The sequence below is a fragment of the Macaca thibetana genome, chromosome 3 (genome assembly GCF_024542745.1).
Source record: "Macaca thibetana thibetana isolate TM-01 chromosome 3, ASM2454274v1, whole genome shotgun sequence".
Classification (NCBI taxonomy): Eukaryota; Metazoa; Chordata; class Mammalia; order Primates; family Cercopithecidae; genus Macaca; species Macaca thibetana.
The window spans coordinates 130,162,494-130,178,006 of record NC_065580.1 but is presented as its reverse complement, the minus strand read 5'-3'; positions in this window follow the sequence as shown (position 1 = coordinate 130,178,006).

Here is a 15,513-nt window from a genome sequence, read left to right as displayed (position 1 = left end):
ACTCAGGAGGCTGAGGCAGAAGAATCGCTTGAACCCAGGAGGCGCAGGTAGCAGTGAGCTGAGACTGTACCACTGTGCTCCAGCCTGGGTGACAGAGCGAGACTCTGTCTCAAAAAGAACAAAACAACAACAAAAAAAGAAAATTCTGAGATGTCCAGGACCACCATGGATTAGAGGATTTTGCATGTGTGTGCTTTTTCTGTTTACACATGTATGATATGAAACAGTTAAATGATACAGAACTGTGTAATACATTGAGCAGGTACAGTGGCTCATGTCTGTAATCCTAGCACTTTGGGAGGCCAACGTGGGAGGATCACTTGAGCCCAGGAGTTCGAGACCAGCTTGGGCAACATGGTGAAACCCTTTCTCTGCAAAAAAATTTTAAAAGTAGCCAGCCGTGGTGACGCACGCCTCTAGTTCCAGCTACTGAGGAGACTGAGGCAGGTGGATCACTTGATCCTAGGAGTTTACAACCAGCCTGGGCAGCATAGCAAGATCCCATCTCTACAAAAAAATAAAACAATTAACTGGATGTGGTGGTACATACCTGTAGTCCCAACTATTCGGGAGGCTGAGGTGGGAGATTTGCTTGAGCCCAAGAGGTTAAGGCTGCAGTGGGCTGTGATTGCACCACTGTACTCCAGCCTGGGCAACAGAGCAAGACCCTGTCTCTTAAAACAAAGCAAAACAAAACAAAAAATATGTAACATGTGAAGGAAAAAGCTCCGGTCACATCCTCCTCAGGCAACCACTAGTAATCCTAGTATCTACCCTTTTGTATGTTTTTTTTTCTATGTGCTAACTCATGTGATGACAATTTTAAACAAATTGTCCCGTGTTCTCACCTGGAATTTTTTTTTTTAGACGGGACCTCCCAGGTTCAGGTGATTCTCCTGTCTCAGCCTCCCGAGTAGCTGGGATTACAGGTGCCTACCACCAGGCCCGGCCAATTTTTGTATTTTTAGTAGACACGGTGTTTCCCGATGTTGGCCAGGCTAGTCTCGAACTCCTGGCCTCCCACCTCGGCCTCCCAAAGTGCTGGGATGACAAGCGTGAGCCACCATGCCTGGCCAAGGACTTTGTCTTGTTCCCACGTGTCCTCGGTGTCTAAAACAGACTAGCTTGGGAGGTGCATGCAAAATGTTCTCAGCCTGCTTCTGTGTGAAGGCCAGGGTGGGCACCTGTACGGAATTGGGGTCCCTGAGCCCATTGGAGTGGGTGCCATGCTTCAGAGTTGGGGCCCCCTGGCCTGCCATTCCCCAGCTCTCTGGTCTGACGTCAGCAGTGCGTGGCTTAGGAGATGATGAACGTGGCTTCCCGGCGTCCTCTGTTCTCTTTTAGACAAAGGTCCAAGTGAGGACCCTTAGCCCGAGGAGTGGCCCATGGAGGGTGAGGCCCTGTCTACCCCCCACATTTTATGCCCACCCCCACCCCATCTCTTCTCCCCTGCCCTCCACCTCCCCTTGGCCTCGGGGTCTCTTCCTTCTCTCCATCCCATCTCTCTCCAGCACCCTGGTTTGGGGATGGGAGTCCTGTGGGCTGCCTGAGGTGGGAGGAGATTTAAAGACCCGTCTTCCAGAAGGTCTTTAGGAGGTACCTGGTCAGAGCTGCGAGCGGTTCCCACTGCTAAGGGAAATTACAAGGCTTTGTTTTCATTACACACCCTGCTGCCTTCCGCAAAGGTTTTAAGACTGGGAACTGAGCCTCCTCTATCTGAACAAGTAGAATAGAGGCCTGAAAGCACAAAATTGGCTGTGTCCAGCAGACACGCCCATTCTGAGGAACATGAGAATTCCCACCCTGCTGAGAATGGAAGTAGGACAGAGAGAGAGGGAGGCCAAGGTGAGGGTGGGTCTGTTTCACCTCTGGAGTACCCTGGAATGGAATGAGTGAGTGTCAAAGGAGAGAACCCAGCCTGGCTGGAGGAACCAGGAAGTCTTAACACAGTTCCACTGCCACCTGGTGGCGGCGTGCTCAATTCGCAGGCTTAGTGTGTACCCACTAGTTCTCAGTCACGTACTATACTCAGTCACATACCTAGAAAGACCCATGGTCACTGCTAGTACACAGAACCTTCCAAATCTTCATTTAGACCGGTGGTGCCCTAGATTTGATTTCACAAACAAGATTGTGAGCCCAGGAATTGTGGATCTGTCTGCGTGTGACATTTCTGAGGAAATAAGTTATCCACCGCCACCGCCCCAGCCTTCCCCCATTCCAAGATCCCACCACAGGGCCAATCTTGGTACCAGCAGAGCAGGAACATCAGCCAAGAAGCTGCCACCAAAAAGCCTCAACAGACTGCCTTTTGCCTTCCAGACAGCCACAGTGACGTGATCCAGCCCCTGTGGAAGCAGGTGGAGCTGCTCGTCAACACACATTACAGTGAGCAACAAGTGGGACGGGGTCTGGGGGCATCCCGGCCCCCTCCAGCTGCCCTGTTTGCAGAAGGACTTTGGACCCATCCCCTTGCCTGCTCCCATCTGAGCTGCTCTCTGGGCAGGGACAAGGGAGGGAGAGAAGGGAGGAGCTGGGACCCTCCTTAAAAAGAAAAGAATAAGATAAGATTAACCTCAGTGGTGTGCCAGGCATGAGGCTAGGTGCTTCCCCATGTTTTTTTGTTTTGTTTTGTTTTTTTGTTTTGAGACAGAGTCTCACTCTGTCATCCAGGCTGGAGTGCAGTGGCACAATGTCGGCTCACTGAAACCTCTGCCTCCCAGGTTCAAGCGATTCTCCTGCCTCACTCTCCCGAGTAGCTGGGATTATAGGTGGCCGCCACCACGCCCAGCTAATTTTTGTATTTTTGATAGAGACAGGGCTTCACTGTGTTGGCCAGGCTGGTCTTGAACGCCTGACCTCAAGCAATCCGCCCGCCTCTGCCTCCCAAAGTGCAGGGATGATAGGCATGAGCCACCGTGCCCAGCCCCCCATGTTGTTTTATCCCATCTCACAAAATCCCCATGTCTTAAGACCCACTTTACAGATGAAGAGAACTGAGGCCTGGTAAAGGGGTGTGGCTCATCCAAGGCCCCACACTACTCAGTGGCAGAGATCAGGCTCATTCCACGGCGTGGTGTTGGGCCACACCAGCGTGTGGGGTTGCCTGTGGTGGCAGGAGGGACACTGGAGGGGCCTTACTGGAAGGGTGAGGTCAAGTGGACTTAGGGGGAGGTAATGCCGAATCTCAGCAGCCATTAGTGGTGACTTCTGTGCTGCCTGGGCATGAGGGCATGGACCCAGCGTGGGCCTTGGGGTAAGCATGGGTTGAGTTCTTATCCCCTGGCTCTGCTGTTCAGTGGCTCTGTGACCTCAGACAAGTCACGTGCCCTGTGAGCTCCAGGGTCCTTTCCTGCAAGCTGGGAGGCCACTCTGCCCACCTCCCAGGAAGGCTGGCAGGCCTTCAAAAGGGTTCTGGCAGCTTTGCCCCCTACATAGGCACAGGACACAGGGGTTGAGGCTTCTGGGTGGCCTTACAGCAGCCATGTCTCTGCAGCCAAGGCCATTGGCATCTCGGAGCCCGTCAAGGTGCCGTACTCCAAGTTTCTGATGCACCCGGAGGAGCTGTTGGTGGTGGAGCTGCGTGAAGGCATCTCCCTCCACAGGTCCAACTGCTTTGGGGTCGCCAAGTTCCAGAAGGTTCTGAAGGCCAGCAATAGCATCCAGTTTGTCTTCAAGAGGTAAGGCCCGACCAGGTCCACAGGAGACAGCGCCAGGCCTGCTCAGCACCCAGGGGCAGGAGCAGCACCGAACTGCCATCAAGCGACTCTTGTGCCTCAGCCACACCAATAGCTGGGACCACAGGTGTGTGTCACCATGCTCAGCTAATTTATTTATTTATTTATTTTTATATATTTTTTGAGACGGAGTCTCACTCTGTCGCCCAGGCTGGAGTGCAGCGGCCGGATCTCAGCTCACTGCAAGCTCCATCTCCCGGGTTTACGCCATTCTCCTGCCTCAGCCTCCCGAGTAGCTGGGACTACAGGCGCCCGCCACCTGGCCCGGCTAGTTTTTTGTATTTTTTTTTAGTAGAGACGGGGTTTCACTGTGTTAGCCAGGATGGTCTCAATCTCCTGACCTCGTGATCTGCCCGTCTCGGCCTCCCAAAGTGCTGGGATTACAGGCTTGAGCCACCGCGCCCGGCCCATGCCCAGCTAATTTATTTATTTATTTATTTATTTATTTATTTATTTATTTATTTATTTTATTTATTTAATTTTTTTAGAGAGAGGGTCTGGCCACATTGCCCAGACTGTTCTCAAACTCCTGGACTCAAGCCATCTCCTGCCTGGTCCTCCCAAAGTGATTACAGGCGTGAGCCACCATGCCTGGCCACTATTTCTTTTCTTTTTTTTTTTTCTTTAGACAGAGTCTCACCTCTGTCTCCCAGGCTGGAGTGCAGTGGTGCGATCTTGGCTCACTGCAACCACAGCCTCCTGGGTTCAAATGATTCTCCTGACTCAGCCTCTCGAGTAGCTGAGACTACAGGTGCCGGCCACCACGCCTGGCTAATTTTTGTATTTTTAGCAGAGATGGGGTTTCACCATGTTGGCCAGGCTGGTCTTGATCTACTGACCTCAAGTGGTCCAGCCACCTTAGCCTTCCAAAGTGCTGGGATTACAGGCGTGAGCCACCGCACCAGGCCCCTTTTCTTTTCACCTTTTTTTTTTTTTTTTTTTTTTGACAGCAAGGTGTTAGATGGGGTTTGGCTGCAGTTGGCACACATGAGGCTCCCCAGGCCTGCCAGACCCAAAGTCACTGAGCTGACCCCTTTCACAGTCTCAGGAGAGCAGTGTTCAGTTTGTCCAGATGCAGAATGGGAACGTCCCATCAGCTCACGGGTTCTCCAGGCTGGCGTGTTGGTGTCCTGGGCCAGGGGCTGGGGGCAATGTCCCATCGTCCCAGGATGGGAAAGTCTGGCAGTAGCTTCTCCAGGCTCTTTCTGTTTCCTTGAGCATGTTGTGTTTTTGCCAGTGAGGGCCCAGGGCAGCATCCGTGGATACACCATGTGTGCCCAGCTAGGATAAAAAGTCCCTTTGGAGAAGGTGGTGGCAGTTATTGAGTAAAAATGTGGTGGGGGATTTCAGGAACAGTGGCTCATGCCTATAATCCTGGCACTTTGGGAAGCTGAGGTGGGAGGATTGCTTGAGTCCAGGAGTTCAAGACCAGCCTGGGCAACATAGCAAGACTGTGTCACTACAAATTTTTTTTTTTTTTTTTTTTTAAGCTCTGATGTGGCAGCACATGCCTGTAGTCTCAGCTACTCAGGAGGCTGAAGCAGAAGGATCACTTGAGGCCAGGAGTTCAAGACTAGCATGGGCAACATAACGAGACCCCATCTCTAAAAAAAATTTAAATTAGCTGGGCATGGTGGTGCACACCTGTTACACCTGTAATCTCAGCTATTCAGGAGGCTGAGGTGGGAGGATCACTTAAGCCCAGGAGGGGTTTGAAAGCTCCAGTGAGCTATGATTGCACCATTGCACTCCAGCCTGGGTAGCAGAGCAAGACCCCTCCTCAAAAAAATGAAACAACAAAACAGGGAATGGGAGGATCATATTTCCATTCTGTGTTTGTTAATTCTGTGTTACTGTAATAGCATACATTTAGGCTTGGTTTACGGCTGGGCACGATGCCTCATGCCTGTAATCCCAGCACTTCGGGAGGCCAAGGCGGGCACTTGAGGTCAGGAGTTTGAGACCAGCCTGGCCAACATGGTGAGAGCCTGTCTCTACTAAAAATATACAAATTAGCCAGGCGTGGTGGCTCACGCCTGCAATCCCAGCTGTAATCTCCCTGTCGTCAGGAGACTGAGGCACAAGAATCACTAGAACCCAGGAGGCGGAGGTTGCATTGAGCTGAGATCACGCCACTACACTCCAGCCTGGGGAACAGAGTAAGACCCTGTCTCAAAAAAAAAAAAAAAAAAAAAAAAACCAGAAAAGAAAAAATTATGCTTGGTTTGCTTGAAAGTGGCAAGAAACAAGAGACTCTTAAGGGTTTATTCCTCCAGGGGAATAGATGGTTCTCAAACTGGGAGACTCACAGTGTCATTTTAGCATACAGTGGCGAGGAGACCCGCTTGGACAGGGAGCTCTTCTGCAGGGCCTGCTCTATGCCAGGAGGGAGGCTGCTGCTCCACGACACACAAAGAGCAGATAGCGAAAAGCTACACAACAGGGCTGGAGAGCAAGAGTTGTGATTTGTGCAGTAGAATCAAAGGCTTCAGCAGACCAGGATGAAATGCAGCCACATACCTGGTGTGTCTGGGCATATTAAAAGGAAGATTGAACTGGGCATAGTGGCTCATGCCTGTAATCCCAGCACTTTGGGAGGCTGAGGTGGGCAGATAATTTGAGATCAGGACTACTAAAAATACAGAAATGAAGGCCAGGCGCGGTGGCTCACACCTGTAATCCCAGCACTTTGAAAGGCCAAGGTAGGCGGATCACCTGAGGTCAGGAGTTCGAAACCAGCCTGACCAATATGGAGAAACCCCATCTCTACTAAAAACTACAAAATTAGGCCAGGCGTGGTGGCTCACGCCTGCAATCCCAGCACTTTGGGAGGCCGAGGTGGGCAGATCACGAGGTCAGGAGATTGAGACCATCCTGGCTAACACGGTGAAACCCCGCCTCTGTTAAAAATACAAAAAGGTAGCCGGGTGTGGTAGTAGGCACCTGTAGTCCCAGCTATTTGGGAAGCTGAGGCAGGAGAATGGCGTGAACCTGGGAGGCGGGGCTTAGAGTGAGCCAAGATTGCGCCACTGCACTCCAGCCTGGGCAATAGAGCGAGACTCCATCTCAAAAATAAAAAACAAACAAACAAAAAAACAAAGTTAGCCGGGTGTGGTGGTGGGTGCCTGTAATCCCAGCTACTCGAGAGGCTGAGGCAGAAGAATTGCTTGAACCCAGGAGGCAGAAGTTGCAGTGAGCCGAGATCGCGCCACTGCACTCCAGCCTGGGCAACAAGAGCAAAACTCCATCTCAAAAAAAAAAAAAAATTAGCCAGGCATAGTGGCATGCACCTGTAATCCCAGCTACTCAAGAGGCGAAGACAGGAGAATCACTTGAACTCGAGAAGCGGAGGTTGCAGTGAGCCGAGATCGCACCCCCGCATTTCAGCCTGGGGGACAGAGTGACACTCTTGTCTCAAAAAATAACAAATAAATAAATAAAAAGGGAAGATTGCATTTCAGGCGGTTTAAGGATAAACTTGTGATAGACATATAACCCATCAGATGTATGAAAATATAGGGAAATAAAGATTCACAAGAGAATATGTGTAATTATAGCACAGTAATTGGCTCTACTGTATACATGTATAGTACTGTACTGGTTGAAGGAGAGTTTCCTTCAACAGATTCCCAGCATGAGCAATGTGGTGAAACCACATCTCTAGGGGAAAAAAAAAAAAAAAAATAGGCTGGGCGCGGTGGCTCAAGCCTGTAATCCCAGCACTTTGGGAGGCCAAGACGGGCGGATCACGAGGTCAGGAGATCGAGACCATCCTGGCTAACACGGTGAAACACCGTCTCTACTAAAAAAATACAAAAAGCTAGCCGGGCGAGGTGGCGGGCGCCTGTAGTCCCAGCTGCTCGGGAGGCTGAGGCAGGAGAATGGCGGGAACCGGGGAGGCGGAGCTTGCAGTGAGCTGAGATCCGGCCACTGCACTCCAGCCTGGGCGACAGAGCGAGACTCTGTCTCAAAAAAAAAAAAAAAAAAAAAAAAAAAAAGCTAGGCTTGGTGGCATGCACCTGTAGTCCCAGCTACTCAGGAGGCTGAGGTGGGAGGATCACTTGAGCCAGGAGGTTGAGGCTGCAGTGAGCCATGATCGCACCACTGCACTCCAGTTTGGGTGACAGAGTAAGACCCTGTCTCAAAAAAAAAAAAAAAAAAAAAAAAAAAAAGTAATTACATTCTGGCTGGGCTCACGCCTGTAATAGGCCCAGACAGGAGGATCGCTTGAGCCCAGGAGTTTGAGACCAGCTTGGGCACTGTATCAAGACCCCATCTCCACAAAAAAATTAAAAAATTATCACACCTGTAATCCCAGCACTTTGGGAGGACAAAACGGGAGGGTCACTTGAGGCCAGGAGTTCAAGACCAGCCTGGTCAACATAGTGACCCCGTCTCTATTTTATTTTTAAAATTAAAAAAATTAGCCAGGTGCAGTGGTATGTGCCTGTAGTCCCAGATACTTGGGAGGCTGAGGCGGAAGGCGGAAGAATCGCTTAGGCACAGAAGGTCCAGGCTGCTATGTGAAGGTCCAGTGAGCTATGATGGCACCACTGCACTCCAGCCTGGGGACAGAGCAAGACCTCATCCCTTTAAAAATACAAAGAGAGGCCGGGCGTGCTGGCTCACACATGTAATCCCAGCACTTTGGGAGGCCAAGGCAGATGGATCACTTGAGGTCAAGAGTTCGAAACCAGCCTGGCCAACATGGTGAAACCCTATCTCTACTAAAAATACCAAAAATTAGCTGGGGGTGGTGGTGCTCACCTGCAGTCCCAGCTCCTCAGGAGGCTGAGGCTCAAGAATCACTTGAATCTGGGAGGTGGAGCTTGCAGTGAGCTGAGATCACATTACTGCACTCCAGCCTGGGCGACAGAGCAAGACTCCTTCTCAAAATAAATAAATATATAAATAAATATAAATAAATAAAATACAAAGAGACAAACAAACTAAAAAACCATCCTGGGCGCTTGCCGGGTCCCAGGCTTGCAGCCCAGTGGTAAATGCCACCAAGTCCTGCCCTGGAGTTGCTGATGTCACCCAGACAAAATCACAGTATCATGTCAGGTAGAGATAACTGCTGTGACAGGACGTAACTCAGAGTGAGGGGGAGAGAGGGACAGGAGGAACCTGGATAAGGAGGTGACACTGGAGCAGTGACCCAATGAAGGGAGAGGGCCAGCCAGGTGGTGCATAAAGAGTGTGGGAGCAGGCCAGGCGCAGTGGCTCACCCTGTAATCCCAGAACGTTGGGAGGCTGAGGCAGGCAGATCATGAGGTCAAGAGTTTGAGACCAGCCTGACCAACATGGTGAAACCCCGTCTCTACTAAAAATACAAAAATTAGCCTGGCGTGGTCGTGTGTGCCTGTAATCCGAGCTATTCAGGAGGCTGAAGCAGGAGAATCGCTTGAACCCAGGAGGTGGAGGTTGCAGTGAGCCGAGATCACGCCATTGCACTCCAGCCTGGGTGACAGAGGGAGACTCTGTCTCAAAAAAAAAAAAAAAGACTGTGGGGACAGAGAAAAAGTCATGCAAAGTCCCTAAGGCAAGAACGTGCTTGTGTGTTTGAAGGCTCGCAAGGTGCCCTTGTAGCTGCTGCAGGCTGAGTGAGGGAAGGATGGTGAGATTGAGGCCAAAGAGGTAGCAAGGGACCAGGCACGGTGGTCCACGCCTGTAATCCTACCACTTTGGGAGGCTGAGGTGGGAGGATTGCTTGAGCTCAGGAGTTTGAGAACAGCCTAGGCAGCATAGTGAGACCTTACCTCTATAAAAAAGAAAAACAGGTCAGGAGTAGTGGCTCACGCCTGTAATTCCAGCACTTTGGGAGGTCGAGGAAGGTGGATCACCTGAGGTCCGAAGTCCAAGACCAGCCTGGCCAACACGGTGCAACCCCGTCTCTAAAAATACAAAAATTGGCCAGGCATGGGGGGTGAGGGGGGCCTGTAATCTGTAATCCCAGCTACTCAGGAGACTGAGGCAGGAGAATTGCTTGAACCTGGGAGGCAGAGGTTGCAGAGAGCTGAGATTGTGCCACTGCACTCCAGCCTGGGTGACAAGAGCAAAAAAAAAACTCTGTCTCAAAAATAAATAAATAAATAAATTAATTAATTAATTAATTAAAAGAAAAATAAAAAGGTGGGCAGGGGCCAGATCACATGGGTTTGGGGCCAGCTTAAAGAGTTTGAGGCCGGGCGCGGTGGCTCAAGCCTGTAATCCCAGCACTTTGGGAGGCCGAGACGGGCGGATCATGAGGTCAGGAGATCGAGACCATCCTGGCTAACACAGTGAAACCCCATCTCTACTAAAAAATACAAAAAAAGTAGCCGGGTGAGGTGGCGGGCGCCTATAGTCCCAGCTACTCGGGAGGCTGAGGCAGGAGAATGGCGTGAACCCGGGAGGCGGAGCTTGCAGTGAGCTGAGATCCGGCCACTGCACTCCAGCCTGGGCGACAGAGCAAGACTCCGTCTCAAAAAAAAAAAAAAAAAAAAAAAAAAAGAGTTTGAATGTTATTTTATTTTTTAAAAGTTCTTAGAGACAGGCTCTCATTCTGGTTTTTGTTTTGGTTTTTGCTTTCAACGCCCACTCCCTCAAAGCATAAACCAGGGGCACCCGGGCAGCTTGAGGTTAGGTGCCCATTCAACAGCAAGTCCTCATGAGTGACATTTTCTATGGTTCTGTGTAGAGACATCTTGTGCTCATGAGCATTGGTTTTTTGTTTTTGTGTTTTTTTTCCCTAGTTTTTGAGAGAGTCTCACTCACTCTGTTGCCCAGGCTGGAGTACAGTGGCGTGATCTCGGCTCACTGCAACATCCGCCTCCCGGGTTCAAGCGATTCCCCTGCCTCAGCCTCCTGAGTAGCTGGGATAACAGGCGCATGTCACTACGCCTGGCTAAATTTTGTATTTTTAGTAGAGACGGGGTTTCACCATGTTGGCCAGGCTGGCCTCAAGTGATCTGTCCACCTTGGCCTCCCAAAGTGCTGGGATTAGAGGCGTGAACCACCATGCCCGGCCTTTTGTGGATTTTTTTGAGACAGAGTCTCGCTCTGTCACCCAGGCTGGAGTACAGTGGTACCATCTCGGCTCACTGCAGCCTCCACCTTCCAGGTTTAAGCAACTCTCCTGCCTCAGCCTCCCAAGTAGCTGGGATTACAGGTGCGAGCCACCATGCCTGGCCATAAGCATTTGTTTTAAGAGACAGGTCTTTCTGTAGCCCAAGCTGGAGTGTCACAGTCATAACTCACTGCAGCCTTAAACTCCGGGGCTCAAGCAATCCTGCCTCAGCCTCCTGAGTAGCTGGGACGGCAGGAGCACGCCACCACACCTGGCTAATTTTTACATTTTTTATAGAGAAGGGGAGTCTCGCTATGTTGCCCAAGCTGGTCTCAAACTCCTGGGCTCAAAGCGATCCCCTTGCCTCAGCCTCCCAAAGTGCTGGGATTACAGGTTGAGCCACCGCGCCCAGCCATGAGCAGTTTTTAAAGTCACGATGGCTTTCTCCACCTGTCATTTGGAAAGGGAGGCAGGTTAGCGCAGTGGCCGACGGGAGAGGCCATCTGGTGGGTTTGAGGCCAGCTCCTCCTGTTACTCCCCGTGGCCTTGGCAGCCGGCTGTGCTTTTTAAGCAGAACCACTGTCACTACTTGGACCTGGACTCAGGGGCTCTGCCCAGCTTCGGCCTCTCTGAGGTTACTGTTGGGAACTCGCTTCCCCTTTCGGAACCTGAGTTCTCCCATAAACAGGAGGGGCCTAAATGCAGTCCGAAGCCTTTTCTAGCTCCCGAGACTGTGGTTCAAGGCAGGGCTATGCTTCCCACTCCCAGCCCTGGCCCCGTGACCTCAGCTCTGTGCCTGGCACTGTACAGAAGCCCACCGCCAGAGTGGGCACCAAATCCTCATCTACTGGGGACCCAGGGGGTGCCCTCCCTGAGAGTTTGGCCCTTGGTCTCACTCCCAGGCAGAGACTCCTAGGTGCTGCTGCTTGATTACCCCTGTGACAGAGAGCTCATTACCTCTCCAAGTCCATTACCTCTCCAGAGAGTTCATTACCTCTGCACTCCATGGCCCACCCTGCCATCCCCCGACAGCCCTGCTCTGGCCAGCATGATTTTCCCAGTGTCCTCTACCCACCACAAACCCCAGCCCCCCAACAGGCTTGCTCTAAGGGGACAAGTTGTGCTGAAGATGGGGCCTTAAGAAGCAGTGCTCTATGATAAAGAAGGTTGACTCATGTCCGGGCAAGGCTTTCTGGAGTCTGTGGAGCTAAAGACATTAGTATAATACGGAGCTGGGCTTGGTCACTGGTGCTCCCGACTGCAGTGACACAGCAGTCTCAGATGTGAGCCATAGATCTCAGACCTTTCCAGAAGCTTGGAGTTCTTGCTATGTAGTGGGCCCCGACTGTTTCTACACTTTATTTATTTATTTATTTATTTATTTATTTAGAGACAGAGTCTTGCTTTGTCACCCAGGTTGGAGTGCAGTGGCGCTATCTCAGTTCACTGCAACCTCCCCCTCCTGGGTTCAAGCGATTTCCCTCCCTCAGCCTCCCGACTTGCTGGGATTATAGGTGCCTGCCACCACACCCAGCTGATTTTTTGTATTTTCAGTAGAGATGGGTTTCACCATGTTGGCCAGGCTGGTCTCAGACTCCTGACCTCAAGTGATCCATCCTCCTCGGCCTCCCAAAATGCTGGGATTACAGGCATGAGTTACTGCACCAGACCTTGTTTCTACACTTTAAACCAGCTCCACGGGAGGCCCTCTGAGGCCGCCTGCTCCAATCCCCGGCAGTGACAATCGTGCAATGTCCTGGGAGCAGGAGTGAGATATCAGACAGTTGTGTTCAGGACTGGGCGGGTCTCACTCCCAGCTGGACCCTTCAAGCCCAGCGCAGCCCCCCAGATTCCACACATGGGGCGACAGGGACTCCAGGCCTGAACTGTGCGGGCCCAGGAGGGTCCATTACAGGGATATGCAGACGGAGGCCCAGAGGGGAGGGCTGGGCAGTCCCACAGATGCTTGGAGGGACCTCTGTGATAGCCCCCACTTGTGTTTTCCAGGCCTGAGCTGCTCAAAGAGCCCATCGTGGAGAGTCAAGGTACCCAGCGCAGGGTTGTGGGCCGTGGTGTGGGTGGGCAAGGGAGGGCCCCAGGGGCCTCTGCCACCAGCCCCTCCTCCTGCTGCCTCTGTCCTGCTCCCATCCTGGCCCTGGCATTCTCCCCACACCCCCGCACTGGGTTTCCCCTAACGATGCCATCTTGGGTCCCAGGAACTGCCTCCTCACTTGGCTTCTCTCCCCCTGCCCTGCCCCCAGAGAGGGACTCCGGGGACCCTCTGGTGGACGAGAACCTGAAGAGACAGGGCTTTCAAGGTAAGGTTGAGCTCAGGGGGAGGTCTGTTGTCCCAGCACCATGACCTTGACCTGGTTTGGGTTTGGAGGGCCAGGCTGGAAGTGGGGAGGAGCTGGCCCCCAACCTCAGGGCCTAAGGAACCAGGCAAGCCAGGTTGGCAGCCCAGGCCCGGCTGTACCCTGCCAGCTCTGTGTTAGAGACTCCAGGGGAGAGGGGGTGCCTACAGGTGGATGGTGGGGGGAACTGGGTGGTGGGAGAGTACAGGGCCCAGGAGCCTGTCTGCTCCCCGCCGCCGGCCGTCCCCACTGAGGTAGCTGACACGCCCACTCCTTATTCAGCAATCAGCTGTGGTCTTAGTGCTTTGAAATCAGAATAGGAGGCAGGCGCAGCACCTCACGCCTGTAATTCCAGCACTTGGGGAGGTCAAGGAGGGAGGATGGTTTGAGGCCAAGAGTTCAAGACCAGCCTGGGCAACATAGAACCCGTCTCTATACCTATTTTTTAAATTATTATACTTTAAGTGTAATAATTAGGGTACATGTGCACAACATGCAGGTTCTAGGGTACATGTGCACAATGTGCAGGTTTGTTACATATGTATACATGTTCCATGTTGGTGTGCTGCACCCATTAACTCGTCATTTACATTAGGTATATCTCCTAATGCTATCCCTCCCCCTCTATGTCTATTTTTAAGAAAAGAAATCAGAGGCCGAGTGCAGTGGCTCACGCCTGTAATCCTAGCACTTTGGGAGGCCGAGGCAGATGGATCACTTAAGGCCAGGAGTTCAAGACCAGCCTGGCCAACATGGCAAAAACCCGTGTCTACCAAAAAAATACAATAATTAGTCGGGCGAGGTGGCGCGCACCTGTGATCCCGGCTACTTGGGAGGCTGAAGCGGGTGAATTGCTTGAACCTGTGAGGCGGAGGTTGCATTGAGCTGAGATCGTGCCACTGCACTCCAGCCTGGGTGACAGAGCAAGACACTGTCTCAAAAAACAAAAAAAAAGAGAGCGAGATGGTGGCATGCTAGCACTTTTTTGTTTGTTTGTTGAGAAGGAGTTTTATTCTTGTTGTCCATGCTGGAATACAATGGCATGATCTCAGCCTACTGCAACCTCCGCCTCCCGGGTTCAAGCGATTCTCCTGCCTCAGCCTTCTGAGTAGCTAGGACTACAGGCTCCCACCACCACACCTGGCTAATTTTTGTACTTTTAGTAAAGACAGGGTTTTGTCATGTTGGCCAGGCTAGTCTGGAACTCCTGACCTCAGGTGATCTGCCCGCCTCAGCCTCCCAAAGTGCTAGGATTACAGGCATGAGGTACTGTGCCCGGCCTTTTTGTGTTTTTTTGTTTGTTGCGGTTTTTTTTTTTTTTTTTTTTTTTTTTTGGCAGAGTCTCACTTTGTCTCCCAGACTGGAGTGCAGTGGAACGATCTCGATTCATTGCAACCTCCGCCTCCTGGGTTCAAGTGATTCTCCTGCCTTAGCCTCCTGAGTAGCTGAGATTACAGGCGCCCAACACCACGCCCAGCTGATTTTTGTATTTTTAGTAGAGATGAGGTTCGGCTATGTTGGCTAGGCTGGTCATGAACTCCTGACCTCAGGTGATCCGCCTACCTTGGCCTCCCAAGGTGGTGGGATTACAGGTGGGAGCCACTGCCCTCAGATGGTGAGTGATTTTTTTTATTGTATCTTGAAAGTTTGGGGTGTTATATTAGGAGGCTCTCAATCTGATTTAAATATTCTTTAGCCAACATCACACTGGTGGGAAAAGGGAGTTGCGACCTCATTACCACGGGTGGAGGTAGAAATCCAGGCTCCCCTCTCAGCCCTGACCAATACCACAGAGAGGGTGGAGAGGACAGGAACAAACACTTCATTCTCACCAGGCAGGGCTGGAAGTTCAGTCTCCACACAACGTCTACTGACACTGTGGAGAAAGGGAAGTGCCCTACATTTCCAAGAGCAGGAAAGGAGGAATTTCAGGTTCCCCATTCAACCTTTTTTAACACACAGAGGAACCTGGGGGGAAAAAACTAAGTACAAATTTCTTTTTTTGGCAGAGCGGGGCATGGAGGCTCATGCCTGTAATCCCAGCACATTAGGAAGCCAAGGTGGGAGGATTGCTTGAGCCCAAGACTTTAAGACCAGCCCGGACCGCCAGGCGTGGTGGCTCACACCTTGTAATCCCAGCACTTCAGGAGGCCGAGGCAGGTGGATCACGAGTTCAGGAGATCAAGACCATCCTGGCTAACATGGTGAAACCCCATCTCTTTTTTTTTTTTTTTTTTGAAATGGAGTCTCGCTCTGTCGCTGGGGCTGGAGCGCAGTGGCCGGATCTCAGCTCACTGCAAGCTCCGCCTCCCGGGTTTACGCCATTCTCCTGCCTCAGCCTCCTGTGTAGCTGGGACTACAGGCGCCCGCC